Genomic DNA, 17,592 nt, shown 5'->3' with positions numbered 1-17,592 from the left:
CAGGTACCATCAGGAGTGGTATCTGAGCACAGACCCAGGGTGAAGCCCTGAGCGCAGCCAGGGGGGCCCAAAGACAAACATGTGAGGTGGGGGAATAGGGGAGTGGATGAAGCGCATCATTATTACGGGGGTCACAATGCACTCTCCTCTCCTTCAGGGACCTGCTGCGTTTACCCGGGCTGCAAGGGAGGGCCTGGCTGGCCAGAACCCATCTGCACGTCTGGAGGCCGGCTGCCGGCCCTGGAGCTGAGGTGGGGAGCGCTTGTCAAGCCAGAGCCCCGGCACAGCCTCCTGGTCCAGACCAGACGCTGCTAATGGCTTTTGTCCACCGGCCAAATCCCCCCACCCCCGCCGACCTTCTCGGGGAGAAAGAGCAGACTGGGCCGAGTCGGGCCAGAGGCTGGGAGCCTGGGAAGGGCCGCGAGGAGGAGACAGTCACTGGAGGGGACCCCTCTCGGGGAGGGGGGCGCCGGGAAAGCTGGGAAAGCACTTTAGTCCCTGGTAGCAGCCGCCGTGCCCTCGCCTTGCACTTCCTCTCTCCCCAGCCGCCCGGGACGGTGGCGAGAAAGCGCTCCGAGGACGTCAAAACAAGCCGGTGATGGGAAACCCAGACGAAGACTTGGCGGCGCCCCAGTTCAACCTAATGGGCCTCCCAGGCACCCACGGCGCTCTGTGAGGTTGGGGGCCTCGGGGTCCATGGGAAAAGCAGAGGGGGAAGCTGCTGCTCTCTGGCCCACATCTCGGGGTGCCTGCGCGGGTCCGAGGGACATCAGGCACCAATGGCAAGCTTGAGTGTCTGCTGCGTTCTTGGTAGCTCGATCTTTGCTTCTTTTTGCATTCTGTTTCTCTGCTTGTTTCTCTAAGCAGGACCCGGAGAGGTAAGTCCTGGTCATACCTGTGCTGTGATGGATGGAGGGGACGTCCAGTTTCCGCTGGGGGTGGGACTGGGTCTCTGCAGGCTAAGCCAGCGCCTCCAGCCTGTACTATCTCGTTGGGCTGGGCTCCTTGTCCCTGGGTCTCCTTTCTCTCTCTCATTCACCACATACCTCATTTCTGTTTCTAAGTCTGAGGCTTGCAAAGGTCCTCGAGACTTACAGAAGGAGACACGGTCACCTGGGAACAGGGGCAGCTGGAGCACAAGTACAGACCCTTCTGGGCTCCTCTTGGGCCTCCCAGATGACCTTTTGAGGAATTCAAAGAAATTTGAATTTCAAAGAAATCAGCTTTCATGGCTTAGGGAGGAGGAGGAGGAGGAGGAGGAAGAGAAGAAAGAGGAGGAGGGGGATGAAGAGAAGAAGGAGGAGGAGGAGGAAGGGAAGGAGGAGGAGGAGGAGGAGGAAGAGTTATTGTTTGTCACTTCAGAGAGAAATATAGAAAGATCATTTTGCTTTCCATATTAAGGCGTTCATCTCCGGACAACACTCTGAATGCCAGTTGCTATTTCTGCCTGAAGTGACTGTATTTCAAAGCCCTTGGGTGTGGGGGAGACTGTTTTCAAGAGTAATTGTTAGTGTGGTGCTAAAATTAGTACCAGCAAGCCAACCCTCCGAATATCAGAGAGGAAGCAGAGTCCCGCTGTCCTTGCTTGTGCTCTAGATTCCCAAAGACCAGAGAGGACAAGCTGGTGGCAAGAATCCGTTGGCACGTTCCAGCCTCCCCCATCAGCCACTGTTCACACAACCGACGCGCATCTCTCACACTGGTGCCTGGACAATCCTTTCCATCTGTTTCAAAATCTTTCCAAGTCTGAGAAGCCCCACAGGTTCTTAGTTTCTTTCTCATAGGGGAGAGGGATGCAACCAAGACCACTTTGGTCCCTCCTGGTGTTGCCATCCGCCCCCATCATCTCAGGAGATGCGGGGGTAGAGATGCCCCCCAGTAGTGCTGATGCCACCAGTGCCACAATCCACGGTGTTGGGGTGCAGTGTGGTACTATGGCTAACTCGAGCCCTGGAACCTACAAGGCACGTGCTCCAGCCCGTGGAACTATCTCCTGAGACACTCCTCCAAACAGGTTTTATCAAAGGCCTGCTCGAAGGAACCCCACATGGCCGAAGGGGTCCACACAACTGTTGAGAATGAACTGGATCTTTAGGGGGTCAATAGGATAACCTTTCATTGTTTTGTTTGTTTGCCTGTTTGTTTGGGGCCACACCTGTCAGTGCTTTGGAGTTACTACTGGCTTTTCCACTCAGGAATCATTCCTTGTGGGCTCTGGGGACCATACGGGATGCGGGGGATCAAACCTTGGTTGGCTGTGTGCAAGGCAAGTGCCCTATCCGTTACACTACTCTCTGACCTTCATTGCTTTCGTGATCACTAAGAGATTTTTTTTCTTCTTGGATCACACCCGACAATGCACAGGGGTCACTTCTGGCTCTGCCCTCAGGAATTACCTCTGGCAGTGCTCAGGGGACCATATGGGATGCTGGGAATTGAACCCGGGTTGGCCGCATGCAAGGCAAATGCACTACCCACTATGCTATCACTCCAGCCCCTTTAATAGATCTTTTTAATAATGAAGTTAAATAAATTTCCAAAAACAAAGATGCATTCTTTATTTTTGTTGTTGTTTTGGGGTCACATCCAGCGCAGCTCAGGACTTACTCCTGGCTCTGCACTCAGGAGTTACCTCTGTTGGTGCTCAGGGGACCAAATGGGATGTCGGGAATTGAACCCCAGTTGGCCATGTGAAAGGCAAACTCCCTACCCAATGTACTGTCTTTCTGGCTTTCTTTAAACATGAGTTTGTGCCATCTAACAGGTTTGGGCTGTGTGGCAGGATAATACAGCATCTGTGAATGTCACATGAGGGTCCTCACCGGGGTCTCCTGTCCATTCTCCCTGGGCAGTCAGCCTCCTTTCCCTGATTTATCCATTTCCAGCCCTTTAACTCAGTGACTCTCATTTTTGCCCTCATAATCTAAACACTTTTAATTTTGCAACTAATCTTTTTATAGTGCCTTTGTTTAAAAGCACAAGCCAATATAGAGTTTCCACTGTCCTTTTTTAATAAGAACTCTCTGTACTATAGCTTTCTTTCATTTGTGTGCATTTATAGAAATGTCTCTGTGCATAAATATATTGTCAATAGCTCTTGTTGCTACCTAGTAAACTAGTAACAGCGGTTGCCTGTGAAGAGGGAGACTGGAAGCCGACAGATCTGGTTTTTGTTAGGAGGTATTTTTAACTACATACCCATTTGTCATGTTTGAATTTGAAACTTGAAAAAGCATTCTTTTTGCCATCCCGGACAGATTTGGCTCCGTTATATGCCGAGTTCCATTGTCAGCACTTTCGTATACACAGTCATTTAGTCCTTAATACATACCGAGAGGCAATCATTTCCTTTCTTTTTTTAATAATTGAATTCAGGAGTAATAATACAGGGGTTTAGGCAGTTGCCGTGCTCACAGCTGACCTGGGTTTGATTTCCCAGCACCATTCATGGTCCCTAGAGCAGGAAAATCCAGTGCCCAGGTTCCAAGTTCCTCAAGTAAGAGGAGGACTTTGTTCACGGGCAGCTCTCAAGTCCCCTTAACCTACCCCACCCTATCTCTCCAAACCCCTGTAACTAACTTAGATAACTTTGGGGAGGGGAGGTGGTTAGATAGAAGGGGTTGGGCCACACTTGACTATGCTCAGGTCATTCCTGCCTCTGCACTCAGGAATTACTCCTAGTGGGGTCTAGGGGACCATAGAGACCCTGGGGATCAAGTCCTGGTCCATGTGTGTTAGCCCTGAGCACTGCTGGGTATGACCCAAATAACCAACAACAGCAACAACAAAAACCCCAAGAGCAAAAAAAAAAAAAAAAGGCCAACAGTTATGGGGCTGGAGCGATAGCACAGTGGGTAGAGCATTTGCCTTGCACGCGGCCGACCTGGGTTCGATCCCCAGCATCCCATATGGTCCCTTGAGTGCAAAGCCAGGAGTAACCCCTGGGCATCGCCAGGTGTAACCCAAAAAGCAAAAAAACAAAAACAAAAAACCCCAAGAAACACATTACATTGCCAACGTGGGTCTGAACTGCAGGAGAATGACACGGGCCAGCTGGCCGCAAAACCGCTTCAGCCCCGCCCAGAAGGACAAGGCTGTGCTCATTGCTGGGTGAACAGGGCTGCTCTCCAGAGAACAAAACCCAAGCGGAGGACTGTCAGGGTGATTACGGCAGGAGCAAGCCGATCCAGGAGCGTATTGGCAGCCACGGCACCTCCGAAGGCCCGAGAGCAAATAGAAAACGTTGTCAGGGCATTGTCCAGAGGATAGGACTTGTCAAAGCAGATTTGCAAACAGGAAAGGGGGCTGAGCCCATTCTTGTCTAGACGTCTGATTACTGGGAAATTGTAGGATTAGGAGGCCCCTGGAGTTTGCTGGCTGCCTTTTCTGAGGTCAGACTTGCTCCGCTCAGGGCTGGATGAGAGAAACATTTGTCTCTGGGACAAAATGCTGACGGGGCCTTCTCTTCCCTCCAGCCTCAGCTGCCAATTCCAGACCGAGAGGAAGTGTGAGTGACGGAGTTGGACCTGTGGAGGCCTGGGGGCGGGGGGTGGGGTGGGGTGGGAGGGCAGCTGACGGGGAGGGTCTGGGGCACCACCCACGGGGCCCCAGCTTGGGGGGGTGGGGGCAGCTCCCAGAAGTTGCCTTCCTCCCCACCTTTCCTCTTCTATCCCAACTTGGACCTCTGTTTAGTTTGTCTTCTGTCCCCCTCACCTGAGCCAGGACATCCAGAACCCCCCGCTGTCCTGGGCGGGAGTTTGTGAGTGGGGCCGGGCAGATACATCATTCTTGCCTGGGTAGTGATGAAGCCTGCGGAACTCGGGGAGGAGGAGGGTGTGGGACGATGGCCTGGGCTTAAGCAATGACTGGGATGCTGGAGCTGACAACTGAGTTCTAAAAGGAAACAGATTTGGCCTGAAAGATAGTACAGGGGTTGGGCTGGAGCAATAGCACAGCGGGGAGGGCATTTGCCTTGCAAGCAGCCGACCAGAGTTCGATCATCGGCATCCCATATGGCCCCCCAAGCACCACCAGGGGTAATTCCTGAGTGCAGAGCCAGGAGTGGCCCCTGAGCATCGCTAGGTGTGACCCTCCCAGAAAAAGAGGGGCTAGAGTGATAGCACAGTGGGTAGGGCATTTGCCTTGCACATGGCTCACCAGGGTTCGATTCCCAGAATCCCATATGATCCCCGGAGCACTGCCAGGAGTGATTCCTGAGTTCATGAGCCAGGAGTAACCCCTGAGCATCGCCAGGTGTGACCCAAAAAGAAAAAAAAAAAAGAAAAGAAAGAAGTAAAGAAATAAAAAGATAGTACAGGGGTTAAGCAGTTTGCCTTGCACTTGGAGCATCCAGATTCAATCCCCCACAACACATATGGTCTCCCCCAACCACTAATGAGCGTGATTCCTGAGCAAAAGGTTGGGAGTAACTTCAAAGCTCAAGTGTGGTCCAAAACCCCATCCCCAAGTAAAATCACATGGACCACGACACTCTGTGGTTCTAAGACTTGAGCTTCCTCATCTGTAAAACTAGAGCATCTGGGCCAGAGAGGTAGTACAAGGGATTAAGGCACAGGCCCTACACATATGCAACCAGTGCTCGATCCTTTCAGCACCCCCTACGGTCCCCTGAGCGCTGCCACAAGTGATCCCTGAGCACAGAGGTGGCAGTAAGCCCTGAACACTGTCAGGTGTGGCCCTAAGGCCCCCCCAAATCAAATCTTTAGAAATAATATAAGAGCATTAAAATAGCACAACTCTGCAGGAGAGATAGTACAGGGGGCAGGCACTTGCCTTGCACACGGCAGACCCCAGTTCAGTCCCCAGTACCACCTATATCAGTCAAGCCCTGTCAGAAATGATCTCGAGCACTTCCAAATGTGAACCCCCAAAAAGCTGAAAAATAATAGGTGTTCCAGCAAGACTCTGTGCAGAACATCAGCTCTTACAGCTGGGCCTATGGACTGACTGTGTGAGCAGACACAACCACTCGCCACTTTGGAGAAAGGCGCCCCCAGTCCCACGGCAGCAGATGGCCCCACTGGGCTACAAAGTGTGAAGAGCCGGCACAGCAATCGAGTCCAACCGGAAAAAGAAATCTCTGTGGCCTGAAACAAGACATTTAAATTTGTTTTATAAGTTAAAAATTCTAAACTGAGGGGCTGGAGTGATAGCACAGTGGGTAGGGCGTTTGCCTTGCACGCGGCCGACCCGGGTTCGAATCCCAGCATCCCATATGGTCCCCTGAGCCCGGAGTAATTCCTGAGTGCAGAGCCAGGAGTAAGCCCTGTGCATCGCCGGGTATAACCCAAAAGACAAAAAACAAAACAAAAAAAAATTCTAAACTGATTCTATTGATCTATGTTTAAAAAAGAACCGCTAAACCGTTTTCTGAAATTGTTACAATGTTTCACATTCTCACCAGCAGTGCCTTGCTTCCCGCCTAACCCCTGGTATTGTTCTAATTTTAACCATTTCAGTAGGCTCGGGGTAGTTACTCTGCGGGTTTGTTTTGCATATTCCCGTGACTGCTAATGTTGAACATCTTTTTTTTTTAATTTTATTTTTTATTGAATCATTGTGAGATACAGTTACAAAGTTTTCATATTTGATCCACCACCAAACCCCTCATACCCCCCTCCCACTGCCCCTCTGTCTGTGTGGCAGACATTTTTCACTTTACTCTTTCCTTACTTTGATTATGTTCAATTTTCAACAAGAATCTCACTATTGGGGCCAGAGCGATAGCACAACGGGTAGGGTGTTTGCCTTGCACGCGGCCAACCCTGGTTCAATCCCTGGCATCCCATATGGTCCCCCAAGCACTGCCAGGAGTAATTCCTGAGTGCAAAGCCAGGAGTAACCCCTGAGCATTGCTGGGTGTGACCCAAAAAGCAAAAAAATAAAAAATCTCACTATCATTATTTGGAGGTTTTCCTCCACCAGTCAGACATGTTAGATGGCATCAATAGATTGTATGTTTTCATTTTTTAGAAAAGGTTGCACGGCCGCATTAGCAGTTCGGAGTTGTCCCAGTCCCACATCCCGGAGCCATGTTAGTCTTTGCTCATTGTCGCCAGGGCTCCATCTGGAGAAGGCGTAGCGGCTGTGCCTCCTCCGTCTGGCTCCCTGGTGTTGCTGGCCCGGTCTGGGGTCCGGAGCAGTCTCCGGCCTGCTGCACCGCTTACCAGAACGCCCGGATTCTTCCTGCTAATGTTGAACATCTTTTGATGAATTCCTCAGCCATTCATACACTTTTTTGTGTGAATCTGATGGAATCCCTCTTCCAATTTGAAGGGGGTTGTTGAGTGGGGACAGTTCTTATTGCACTCCGCTTCTTTTTGTTTGTTGTTGAGTTTTTTGGTTTTTTGCGTTTGTTTTGTTTTTTTTGGGTTTTTGGGTTGGGTTTTTTTTTTTTTTTTTGAGTCACATCTGGCAGTGCTCAGGATTTACTCCTAGCTCTGAGCTCAGGGATAAGATTCCTGGCAGGTTCAAGAACCATATGGGATGCCCAGGATCTAACCTGGGTCGCTTCATGCAAAGCAAGTGTCCTACCCAAGGTACTATCTCTCCAGTCCCCACAGCTGTCTTTTCATTGTTAAGGGTTCTTTATATGTTTTGATATGTCTTCTTTCAGCCATGTCTGCTTGTGACTTGTTTTTTCAAAAATGAATTAATAAAACGGGGAGTATCATCCAGAGAATGTGTTGAGGCTGTGAAGGGAGAGTTGAGCAGCCAAGCAGGATGGCGAGACCATCTGAAACCGGCAGTTATCAGAAGGCTGGTCTGGCAAATGAGCTCGCATGCAATATGTCACCACATAATCATTGGAAAGTTCATTGCCCTTCCCCCGGTTTTATTTATTTATTTTTTGCAGGAAAGCAGAGTTTGACCATGATGCGAAGCATTTTTTCATTGTGCTAGTACTACTTAAAAGTCATTTATAGGGGGTAGGGCGTTTGCCTTGCACTTGGCCAACCCAGGTTTGATTCCCAGCATCCCATATGGTCCCCTGAGCACCGACAGGGGTGATTCCTGAGTGCAGAGCCAGGAGTGACCCCTGTGCATTGCCGGATGTGACCCAAAAAGCAAAAAAAAAAATAAAAGTCATTTATGGGGCTGGAGCATTAGCACAGCTGTTTGGGCATTTGCCTTGCAGGTGGACAACCTGGGTTCGATTCCCAGCATCCTATATGGTCCCCTGAGCACCGCTAGGGGTAATTCCTGAGTGCATGAGCCAGGAGTAACCCCTGAGCATCACCAGGTGTGACCCAAAAGCAAAAAAAAAGAAGTCATTTATAACTAAACTGTCTGATGTACAATTAGGATGCACGAAATATTCATGAATATACATTAAAATTAAATCACCAATTCGTGCAGATCATTTCATGACAAGTTTGGTGAACATGTTTCCAATCTGAAGGGGGGGAAAAAAGTGAACATATGAGTAGTCATTTATCTGTGTGTATTATAATTGAAATATGCGTGAGAAGATTTACTACAGTGCTATGAAGTACACACTTATGAAACTGAATCTTCTGTGTCCAAAGATCCTGCACTGGCTGCCATTGTGTCCTTGAGCTGTATTTACTTTATCGCCCTGCCACAGTGCTTCAGTTTCAGCTTCATCTCCTGCATTCAAAATTTCTTCCCCAAAGGGAGTTGCGGGCTGAATGAGGGCTAGAGACTGAGCACAGCGGCCACTCAACACCTTTATTGCAAACCACAACAGCTAATTAGAGAGAGAGAACAGAAGGGAATGCCTTGCCACAGTGGCAGGGTGGGGTGGGGGGGAGATGGGATTGGGGAGGGTGGGAGGGACGCTGGGTTTACGGGTGGTGGAGAATGGGCACTGGTGAAGGGATGGGTTCCCGAACTTTGTATGAGGGAAGTATAAGCACAAAAGTGTATAAATCTGTAACTGTACCCTCACGGTGATTCTCTAATTAAAAATAAATAAATTAAAAAAAAAAATTTCTTCCCCATGGGGCCAGAGCGATAGCACAGCGGGTAGGGCATTTGCCTTGCACGCAGCCGACCCGGGTTCGATCCCTGGAATCCCATATGGTCCCCCAAGCACTGCCAGGAATAATTCCTGAGTGCAAAGCCAGGAGTAACCCCTGAGCATTGCTGGGTGTGACCCAAAAAGCAAAAAAACAAAACAAAACAAAACAAAACACAACAAAAAATCAAAATTTATTCCCCACCATTTTTTGCTTGTTTGTTGGGGGGCGGGGGGTGAGGCACACCCAACAAACCTCAAGTGCTATTCCTCACTGTGCTCGGGAGTCACTCCTGGTGATGCTCAAGGGACCGTATGTGTTGCTGGGGGTTTGAACAGAGGGTCCGTGGGAACAAGAGGGCAAGGGAGACTTTCAAGCGGCCTCCAGCAGCCCAGACCCAGTCTCTGGTATTCTGTGCAGTGGGGGCATGGGGGCGTGGCCAGGAAGGACTCGCCTGAGACTTGCTGTGAAACAACACAGACCTGATTCACCTGATTCTTAGACCTGATTCTCCCGACCACGCCAATGACTTCTCAATAACGTCACCTGGGATGCGCTTTTTGGCACTTTACTCAGAGAGCAGGGCCGGAGGCCCAGATTCCTCCTACCACAGCACAGGGACCATGCAAAGGTTTCCAGGGCACAGGGAGATGGCGCCAACGGCGGGAACACCCTCCTTGAGTGCACAAGGCCCTGAGTTCCATCCCTGGCACCACGTGCCACCCGGTGTGGCCCCGAAGGCATCCTCACAACTGGTACTGAGCACTGAACTCTCTGGCTGCGCACAGCAGGGTGGGCTGACTCTGGACACATCTGCAACTCCCTGCAATTCAGTGCCCTCACCCACAAAATGGGGACCCACAAGCCCCATGATGCTGTTTTGAGGAGGTGGAAGGGGCTCAAGAGCTACTCCTCGCTCAGTGCTCAGGAGACCATAGATGGAGCTGGAGATCAAACTCGTGTCGGCTATATTGCAAGGCAAACACCTTCACCCCCGGACTGTCTCTCTTGGTTTCAGTTTTCAATCTTTTTCCCACCTGGGACCAGCACTGGCCCACAGAAGGATGCTTGTAAAGTACCAAAAAGCACATAATGATGAAGTGACTGTCACTGTCACTGTCACTGTCATCCCGTTGCTCATCAATTTGTTCGAGCGGGCACCAGTAACATCTCTCATTATGAGACTTATTGTTACTGTTTTTGGCATATCCAATACGCCACGGGGAGCTTGCCAGGCTCTGCCGTGCGGGCGGGATACTCTCAGTAGCTTTCCGGGCTCTCTGAGAGGGGCGGAGGAATCGAACACAGGTCGGCCATGTGAAAGGCGAAAGCCCTGCCACTGTGCTATGGTCAAAATGGCAACAAGAGTCTCTGTCGCCATTGCTGCTCTTGCCACTGGTGGATGGAGTTTCACTGCATGGTCTCTGGCAAGTCCTTCCCTTCTCCAAACCCTCAGGCTCCGGCCCCGGAGACTCACCCCAAGCCCCACACCCCTCGCCCTCTAGCCTCTGAACCCAGAAGAGATGTCACAAAAAAAAAAAACAGAAGCTGGGGCTGGAGCGAGAGCACAGCGGGTAGGGCGTTTGCCTTGCACGCAGCTGACGCAGCTGACATGGGTTCTATTCCCAGCATCCCATATGGTCCCCCAAGCACCTCCAGGGGTAATTCCTGAGTGCATGAGCCAGGAGTTACCCCTGTGCTTCGCCAGGTGTGACCCAAAAAGCAAAAACAAAAAAACAAAAACCAACAACAAAAACAGAGGCAACTCTTGCATTTTGCCTCCCTCTTCCTCTGCAAGAGTAAGACCCCACCCACCCACCCCTACCTGGAAGACCACTACGGAACAGCTCAGATTGTTCTGTCCTGGTGGTGATCATGGCTACAGGTTCAAGAAAAACGTCTCATCTTGTCCATTTATTCCATGATAAACCAGAAGGTCTGAACTTCTGAGGGAAAAAAAAAAATCTCTGTTTACAACAAACTTTTTTTTTTAATTTTTGGGTCACACCCTACTATGCTCAGGGCTGACTCCTGGCTCTCCACTCAGGAATCACTCCTGGCAGTGCTCAGGGGACCATATGGGATGCTGGGAATCGAACCTGGGTCGGCCGTGTGCAAGGCAAAGGCCCTACCCGCTGTACTATTGCTCCAGCCCCTACAACAAACATTTTTTTATTTTAGGGTTTGCTGAGGTTTGCTTCCTCCCCACTCTACCTGGGGTGGTGTGTGTGGGTGGGGTGCTCCAAGAAGCTGGGAGGGAATTGCTCCTGGGCAGGGATCACCGGGTGCTTGGGGCTGTGCCTAGGAGGAAGGAGGAGGAACAGACCCCACTGAGGCACAAAGCACCTGAGGCAAGATAATCCTTCAGCTCCTACTCCGACTCTGAGTGGTATTTATCACCAGCTAGTGGCAAAACCCTGACTGTGGTTGCTTTTAGAAGAGGTTTATTCCCTCTCCTAGGAAGTCACAGGGCTTTTACAGAGACTCCCTGAGTTCACTGCAAACCTAGATTCCTTGTAGCTTTCTGTTCCACCACCCTAAGTCAGCGTTTCGCCCTTCATGGTTACCTCATAATCCAGCATGGCTGCCAGATGCTCCAGCCATTGCATCCACAGTCCGGCCAACAGGAAAAAAAGAAACAAGAGAAGAAGAGCCTGCACACCCTCTACCTTTTGCAGAACCTTCCCAGAAGTGCCACCCAGCAGCTGCTTTCAGCTTATGATCCAAACGCCACCACCCTGCTGCTCGCGGCTGCAAAGGAGGCCGCCCGGGAGCACAGAGCGTGGCTTGACAGAGAGAGGGGCCTGCTGCTGGGAGCAGCAGCTCCCCGTGCACCGTCCCAAACAGCTCCGCGCGGGTCCCAGCTCACAGAACAGCACTGCCTGCAGCTCTGCACGTACTCGTGTCTCAAACATCCCCAGGAAGTGTTCAAAGATCTCTTCCAGCCATGTTACGCTTTACTCTCCGACAGAGGAATTCCAGTAAATAGTTTTCTGTTTGTTGATGCATTTCCAAGGATAATTAAGACTTTCTGTTGTTGGGCTGGAGCAAGAGCACAGCGGGTAGGGCGTTTGCCTTGCACGTGGCCGACCCAGGTTTGATTCCCAGTATCCCATATGGTCCCCTGAGCACCGCCAGAAGTAATTCCTGAGTGCATTAGCCAGGAGTAACCCCTGAGCATCGCTGGGTGTGACCCAAAAAGCAAAAATAAAATAAAATAAAATAAAACCTTAAAAAAAAAGAGAGAGAATTTCTGTTGTTGGTAATTTTAGTGGGTTTTGTTTTGTTTTGTTTTGCATTTTGGGTCACACCTGGCGATGCTCAGGGGTTACTCCTGGCTCTGCACTCAGGAATTACCCCTGGCACTGCTCAGGGGACCATATGGGATGCTGGGAATTGAACCCAGGTTGGCCGCGTTCAAGGCAAATGCCCTACCAGCTGTGCTATCACTCCAGCCCCATTTTAGTGTTTTTTCTTTTTTTTCTTTTTTTCTTTTGGTGTGTGTGGGGGGGGGCACACCCAGTGATGGTCAGGGGTTACTCCTGGCTCTGCACTCAGGAATCACTCCTGGTGCTTCTCAGGGGACCATATAGGGCAAGGGGGATTGAACTGGGGTGGGCTGCACACAAGGCAAGTGCCCTACCCACTGTACTATTGCTCTGGGCCCTCACTGGGTTTGGTTTTGTTCTTTGGGACACACCTCGCGAGCACCCTTCCCACTGTACTCTCTCCTACCCCTAGGAAGACTTAGCTTTGACAGTACTGTTTAAACTCCAAAAAAAGAATGGTGTCAGGGAAGCTACCAGGAGGGGCGCCCTTAATCCTGATTCTGGGATCAAGTCTTAGCAATGACACCATCCGTTGCATTCAGCAAATATTGGTGAAACATCTGACATGCCCAGGACACAGTGCTAGGGAGTGTGACCTAAGATCCAGCACACGCAATTTCACAACCCCGTGGGGCGGGTTGAAAATATTATTTGTGCATCTGGGGGGTGAGACGTGGGTGCGTGCGAGAGACAACAGCATGCTCCCCACCCTGCCCAGAGTCCCACAAGAGTGATCCCTGAGCACAGAGCCAGGAATGAGCCCTGAGCACAGCCGGGTGTAGCCCCAAAGAGAAGATGTGTATGTTTCTTGGGGCGGGGGCTGCCCTGAGTGGGTCTCAGCAGCCATTTCCGGCACTGTGTTCAGGTCCCGGCAGGGCTGGCCCTGTGCTAGGAAACTGCCTCTTCCCTCCACCATCGCTCGTGCTGGGCCGAGAGAACATGCATGGTGGGGCGATGCTGAGGGCCCCGAGAGGAGGTTCTCTGGGGGCTCGTTGGCAGGACGGACCCCTCTAGGGGCATCCTGGGGGTCCCCACAGGGCTGACCTCAAAGTTGAGATCCGAGGGTCAAGTGCTGGCCACTTCGCTTGTGGAATATCTCGGCAGAAGCAGCGGGGAGTGAGTGGAGAGGAGGGGGCCTCTGCCCCTCACTGCCTCCACTGCAGGTGGGGAGAGGAGGCTTCTCCCAGAGTGCCTGGGTGGAAAGGGGTTGCCGCTGCTGGAGGGGCACCGTGTGAACCCGGGGCCCGGTACCGGAGGAGCTGTCGCGGAAGGGGAGAGAGAGTCGATCCCAAAGGTAGGGCCCAGCGTCTAGCTCAGAAACTCTGGATGGATACTCCAAACTCTGGAAAAAATTGGAAGGTAGGCCAGGATGGGGGGGGCCCACCCCCACACCATGAGAATCCGGAATGCCCTGTGGAGCACCCCTCCCCCACTGAAACAGCCATCACAAGGGCACCTGGGACTACCAGAACCCCACTTCTCAAGACACTGGAAGAACTTGGACAGGAGACCCAGGCTCGAGAATACAGAATGATCAGTGTGCATGACAGTACATGAGTCTATGCGTATGCACCTGAGTGCACAGTCATAAGTTGAGTGTGTGTGCGTGCAAATGTGAGTGTGTGTGTGTGAGAGAGAGAGAAAGAGAGAGACAGAGAGAGGAAGAGAGAGAATGCCTGATCTTGTGTGCATGTGGGTGAGTGCATACTTTTGTGTAGGGTGCATGTGTGTGAATATGCGCATAATTGTGTGTATACGTGTACATGTGCATGTGCATAATCGTGTGTACATGTGTTTATGTGTGCATGTCATGATCCTGTGTGTATGGGTGTGAGTATACTGTGTATATGGGTATACATGACTATGTGTATGCACAATCCTGTGTGTGAATATATCTGTGTTTGTCAGTATATGTATGTGTGCACAATCTTGTGTGTGTGCTTGATCATGAGTGTATGTGTGTGATAGAGAGAGAGAGAGAGGGAGTGTGTGTGTTGTGAGAGAGAGAAAGAGAGAGACAGGGAGAGAGAGGGGGAGAGAGAGAGACAGAGAGAGGGAGAGAGAGAGAGACAGAGAGAAAGAGTGTGTGTGTGAGAGAGAGAGGGGGAGAGAGAGAGACAGAGAGAGAGGGAGAGAGAGAGAGACAGAGAGAAAGAGTGTGTGTGTGTGTGAGAGAGAGAGAGAGGGGGAGAGAGAGAGAGACAGAGAGACAGAGAGAGATCCTAGTGGCCAGATCTTTGCAGGAAAGGTCATAACCAGAAGTTAGTGGGAGAAGGTGGGCCAAAGAGTCCCCGGGCAAGGGATGTGGACCAGGAAGCTTTACAAGGAGAAGTTGGGACAGGAGAACTAAACACATTCTGGGCACTGAAGGAGATCACCAGGGATGCCAGTCTGGGGTCCAGGAAAGAGTTTGGGGGTACCATGTGTGTGTCTTTCCACAAGCATCACTGAGATGGGGGCGTATGATGTTTCAACAGGCCTGTGCTGAGCTGTGGGTGCAGGCTCCCCTCCCCCCCAGGAGTGCCATCAACCATCTCCCTGCCTCGCCCCAGGGCCAGGGGGCCATGTGGGGACAAGGCATGAGGAAATCAGTCTGAGGGGCCCAGCCTGCCGAGTCCCCAAATTCTTGTAATCACTTTAGTTACACACCAACATGCAGATGGGAGCGGAGATTACCGAGGGAGCTTTGAACTTCACAGATGAAAGCCTGGTCCCCCAGGAGCACAAAGAGAGCGGAGGAATGAGAGGTGACATCAGCCCGCTGACGCCTGGCTGATCAGTGGCATTCTAGATTGCCTCCCCCCTGGCATTCCACGGGCTCTCCCAGGGGGGGAGATACATTCTGTCCTCAGCCTGCTGCCCCTGGAATTGCAAGCATCCAGCGAGCTGGTCCCTGCTGCCCGCCGTCCCGGGACCCCCACCTGCAGCCCAGCAGGAAGGGAGATTGACATGTGGCCTCGGCACCTCCCCAGCAGCGCCAGGCCCGCCCCAGCCCAGGAGCCTCTGCTCCCGGATTATTGTTCCCAGATGCAGACTGTCGGCCTCCGGCCTCCGTCAGATGCGGCACACGCTCAGCGCCTGCATCCGGCCACCTCCCTGGCAGGCTCGACCGCCTGCCTTCATCTCCCGTGGCCCTCAGTCCAATCAAGTTCCCTCCCCCACAGTTGAACTTATTGCAAGGGGATGGGGGGGCGGTCCCCGTGCCCCCATGATTGTCTAAATAGCCCAGCCAGGCTGTGAGGAGACGGAGAGTCGGGGTTGAGAGCACTGTCCTATCTGAGCAGTGTGGCTGTCTCTTGCGAGGGCGACTTTCATGACTGTTGTGTCTGAGTTTCAGATTCCCAGTTGCAGAGAGACCCAGTTCCACACAAGATGGTGCAAAAGCAAAGCAACTTTATTACTAGCCAGAGCCAGGGTCCAAGTCTCATCCAACGCAGGGGAGTCTTGACAAGGACCCCGACTCCAAATCACAAGCAGTTCATATAGGGTTCAGAGTTAAGAAGCCATTCATAGACTGGTCTGTTTTTAGCATCGGCCCTAGTACAATGGTGGTCAGCAATGAAGCAATGGTTAGTGACAGTTTCTTTTTTTTTTTTTTCTTTTTGGGTCACACCTGGCAATGCACAGAAGTCATTCCTGGCTCATGCACTCAGGAGTTATCCCTGGTGGTGCTCAAGGGACCATATGGGATGCTGGGATTCGAACCCGGGTCAGCCGCATGCAAGGCAAATGCCCTACCCGCTGTGCTATCACTCCAGCCCCTAGTGACAGTTTCTACGGAGGGTGCAGTGACCCTTCATGACTGGCCAGACCCAACTGCCCATTATCCTTATCTCGGCAAATTGCTCAACTGGGAGTTTACCAGAAACTGCAAGTCCTGCTTTGGAGAAACAGAAACTGAGGCCTAGTTGGAACTTGATGTTAGCTGCAACTCGTCATGGCATCAGTTTCGCCCTCACGGTGACAAACTTGGGCCATCCAGAATCATTGTCTCATAGGGCTGGTACAATGGTGCAGCGGGGAGGGAAATTTCCCTTAGCACAATGTCCTCCGGGTCCATCCAGGCTGCAGCAAACTGCAGGATTTCATCTTATCGCGGCACAGGATTCCATTGTGTCTATAAACCACAACTTCTTTCTCTTTCCATCTGTTGCCGGGCCTTTGGGCTATTCCCTGATCCTGGCTATTGCAACAAACACAGGCGTGCGACTGTCTTTCTGAAATAGTATTCTCTGTGTTTGGAATCACAAAGTCATATGGGAGTTACATTCTTCAGGGTTTCTTTTATTCTTTTGAGGGGGGAGGGGCTTTTCAGGTCATACCCAGTGATGCTTAGGGGTTACTCCTGGCTCTGCACTCAGGAATTACTCCTGGCGGTGCTCAGGGGGCCATATGGGATGCTGGGAATCAAACCCGGGTTGGCCTCATGCAAGGCAAATGTTCTATCCACTGTGCTATTGCTCCAGCCCCGGTAGTTACATTCTTATCGCTGGTCTATAGTTCAAGTTCTGTTTGTTGGCATCCCCAAAAAGCCAAAATGCCAGGCCAGGAACTGCTGAAGGTATCTTGGGGAGCTTTATTCCCACCTCCTTGAAGGACCAAATACAGTAGACTAGGAAGTCGCCTTATTCCCAGCCCCCTCTCCCAGTCCTATCCTTGCCCCTCAGAATCGGATGTATTCCCCATCCTGGCACCGTCTTTCAGCTGAGTCTATTCTCTCCTGCAATTTTGAAATACACTGACTGTGATTCATTGCATTGAACCAAGGCACCAGGAGGCCAAGTGCGAGGGCCCATGAGGGGCTCAGGTTCGCACGACAGGTGGGGCTGGCTGCTCTCTCCTTCCCAAATCTTGACCTTGTGTGTGTTAGGAGCTGACGTGTGACCTCCTCCCCATGCCAAAGACAAAAGAGATGTTCAAGTCCTATCTCCCTCTGACTATGACCTCATTTGGAAGCAGAATCGCTGCAGATGTCATCCCGTCAAGAGGACGTGGCAAGGGTGGGCATAGCAGCAGCGATTCCTGAACGAGGAGAGTAAAGAAGCACACACACATATATGCGAAAGAGTCATGTGTAGGGGCTGGGGAGATAGCACAGTGGGTAGGGCCTCTGCCTTGCACACGGCCAATTCAGGTTCGATTCCCAGCATCCCACATGGTCCTCTAAGCACCACCACGAATAATTCCTGAGTGCAGAGCCAGGAGTAACCCCTGTGCATCATCAGGTGTGACCCCCCCCCAAAAAAAAAGAGTTGTGTAAA

Source organism: Sorex araneus, chromosome 5, assembly GCF_027595985.1.
Source record: "Sorex araneus isolate mSorAra2 chromosome 5, mSorAra2.pri, whole genome shotgun sequence".
NCBI lineage: Eukaryota > Metazoa > Chordata > Mammalia > Eulipotyphla > Soricidae > Sorex > Sorex araneus.
Note: the sequence above shows the minus strand (reverse complement) of the source record.